We start from the raw sequence: 3,353 nt of genomic DNA on the forward strand, positions 1-3,353 counted from the left end.
TCTATCTATACCTGAGCCATTCAGGAGTTAAATTATTTTTGTTTTTGTTATTTAGAGTTAGTTGGTTTGACTAAGCTGCTGATTTAGCGTGACGACAGTGGTACCTTTAGGGACAAGCTATTTTTTGCTTTACGATTACTACAATGCAATTAAGTGTTTAAAAGCGTACTCTTTAACGCTTCTTTTGTTTCACGTTGTTTCACTTTAACATTTTTCTGTTTGTGTAAAAAAAAATTGTTTGACTTGTAGGGTTTGCAATAGGCATAATATGCCATGACGGACACTTCACTCCTCACCAAAGTAGAAAACTCAAAAGATGGCATGACTTAACCAATAATTCTTTCTAAAACGTGTTTAATTTACTATGTGTCGTGGTTCGTTCTTTAGTAATTTGCAGCTCTTGCTGCAACCGCGATTGAACAAATTTGGTTCACTTGCAGGGTTTGCAACAGACATAATATGCCATGACGGACACTGACAAAAATGTCAAAAACACCCCCAGAAAACGTCAAACGATAAGCTTCTGGCGATTCGCTCACTCTAACTTCAGCAAAATGCATAATTTGAGAGCTCAACTGCTCTCAATGTATAATTATTCCATACGCTAGACAGTTCTAATATCCATCAAGGTACTTTTTTGTCTCTGGAAATTATCAAGTCTAAAATTATGAAAATATGTTATATAAAAGAAAAGACGAATTTGTTCGTATTAAAACACTTGGTTTTATAAAAGAAAGATAAGAAAAAAAGCGATGGTGAAACTTTCATGATCATCCTCAATTTAGATAGTTCACGAACCCATAAGTTGGGGACTGGAACAGTGATGTACGATAATGCCCCTGGTCGGAATTAGAAGATAACAAGTTCTAGTGAATTTGTTACTGCCTCCCAGGTTGAAAGGCTGATGTAGGCATAATTAGAAGCAATGTTTTAAATTGACAAACTTTAATGAATCTCCCCAAATTTTGATGCATAGCGTAAACTCGGTGAATGAGAATCTCAACAATAACTAAGGCACAAATGTTCAATGTGTTCAATATAACTTATTGTAATTAGTTATTGGTGTTGTATTGAACGATTGGACATTAAAATTAGTTTAACGCGAGCAATTTGAAAATTGAAGGAAATGAACAAGTCTATTGGTCCAAATCTCTCTGTGTATCTATGGTGTATCTATTGTCTCAAACATTATAGCTGAAATAAAAAAAATATTATAGTTGACAATCTTGCTACTCCATAGTACCTTTTCAGAAAGGTTCAAGGTTCTAACAGGAAGATTCTCAATTTACCTGGATTGGTAAATACACCTAGAATTTTCTATCTAGAAAAGAACGAATTACAGCTTAATGAGGTCTACTGTACATTGTACAGTGTACAATATATGAATAACTAATTTAACTACTGCTGCTGGTGGTACTACTACTGTAACTACTATTACCACTAATGATCAATAGCAAATGCACATGTGGTGGTCTATGTTTTTTTTTAATTCAATCGTACACTTGCTGCCACTTCTCCAAATATCTGTCTTTCAATTTTCAATGCGTGAAATTTTCGCCTATTCCGTAGCGAAATTTTCAATAAGAGACTCTTCAAAGGTCCCGTAAGGTCTTTTTGTAAGGTTTATTGAGTATATATTTAAAACCTTTAAAACGGTTTACTTGATGGGAGTAGACCGCAGTTGAAATTTAAAACGAACAAAAATAACTGCTCCGCAGCTTAAGCAACATATATATGCAAAACTGATTACAATGAACTGACTTGCGATATTTCCCAATATTTGTATAGTTCTGTAAAAATAGCTCTTTACTGAAAATTGAGCTTGCTGAAGTTTTTTTTTACTGCAGGCTACTTAAGGATTCTTCTGCTCCTAATACTGTTTTGTTGCGTCAGTTTTGTATTTTCAGCAAAGCGCTAGTTCTTACACAATTCCACAGATACTGGGAAATATCACAAGTTAGTTTTATGTGGACAAGTTTTGCACATATATGTTGCATAAACTTTAAAGTAATAATTTTTGTTTATTTCATTTATTTCAGACTTGATACTTTACAAAGAAAACAAAACTACAAGATTCCGTGGGGTGTGATATGCAATGGTGGGGTCTTGACTGATCTCATATTTATTCAAGTAACAGTTGCATAAGGAGAACATGTTTGGACGGGGAGAATTGAATTGGTAATGCTGTAATTGGACTATAGCTTCTGTGTCACCGTTCCAGAAAAAATAAATGTATACTGTTACCCAATGAAAAATTAGTAACCATAATTTCATTGTTAATTGGGGTGACTAACTAAATATTGGAAAGAATATAAATGAACAATCTGACACCGCGCAACCCTTTTTTAAAGTATCCATGATAGTGAAACGAAACATGATTGTTTCAATTGGTGAAGTGAAAATTTACACAAGTGTATCTCTCTTAAAAAATTTGAAAAGTTGGAAATTCAATTTTTAATGAAAAATAACTCATGCAGTTATGCAAATTCTAGAAGTAGTAGGTGCAAAATTAAAAAAATCAACGTGGGTGACGAATCAACAAAAAAAAAGCTAAAACCATGACACGAAACAGCTTAAGAACCTGTTGCTTTCATTTAAGGATATTGGTGTCTTCGGGAATCAAATGATTGTTGGTGTTTGAATTTTTACGGACAAAAAGCATTGTCAAATTCAACCAGTTCGTTTTGCCTAATTTTTACGATCCAGCGTGGCAGCACCGACGAAACCAATATTGCCCTAGAAATTTGCTAACTTTGAAATGGCCAAATCTTAGAAAATCATGGTTTTCGGGTATAACTTGACTTAAGATGGGCACAGGGCAGGGGCCAAAAAATGTTTTCCTTTTGGTACTTTACCATTAGCACAAAAATGGTACTTTAACATTTGTGAATTTTAGTATTAAGCAAAAGAATTATGTGAATAAATTGATCAGCCTAACTACACAGTTCCTTTAGCCCAGTCTTGTAGAATTAAAGCATGGTCCCATACCATTTGGTGCTAAATCTAACTAACTAAAATGAGGAAGTAATTGAAAGTGGCTTTCAAACACCTCATTTGTGCCACTCATAAAAAATTAAGCATATAAAATATCGATTTATGCATATAATGTTCTGATCATGGTCGTAGGGAGGGGGGGGGCAGGGAGACAGATGCCCCCTAGACCTTCAAATTTACATTAGATATGGCTGAAAAAGCCGATGGTTGGAAAAGCAGTTGATAAAAGGTCCTCCATCACACTATCGACTGCCCCCCCCCCCCCTAGACAATATGCTGCCTACGCCCATGGTTCTGATGCATATAAGACTAATAAAACAAACTGTTTTAATTGCAACTGGAGTAATAAATTCAAAATG

This window comes from Artemia sp. Qi Xiang Cuo, chromosome 6 (assembly GCF_049724085.1).
Source record: "Artemia sp. Qi Xiang Cuo chromosome 6, ASM4972408v1, whole genome shotgun sequence".
NCBI classification, from domain to species: domain Eukaryota; kingdom Metazoa; phylum Arthropoda; class Branchiopoda; order Anostraca; family Artemiidae; genus Artemia; species Artemia sp. Qi Xiang Cuo.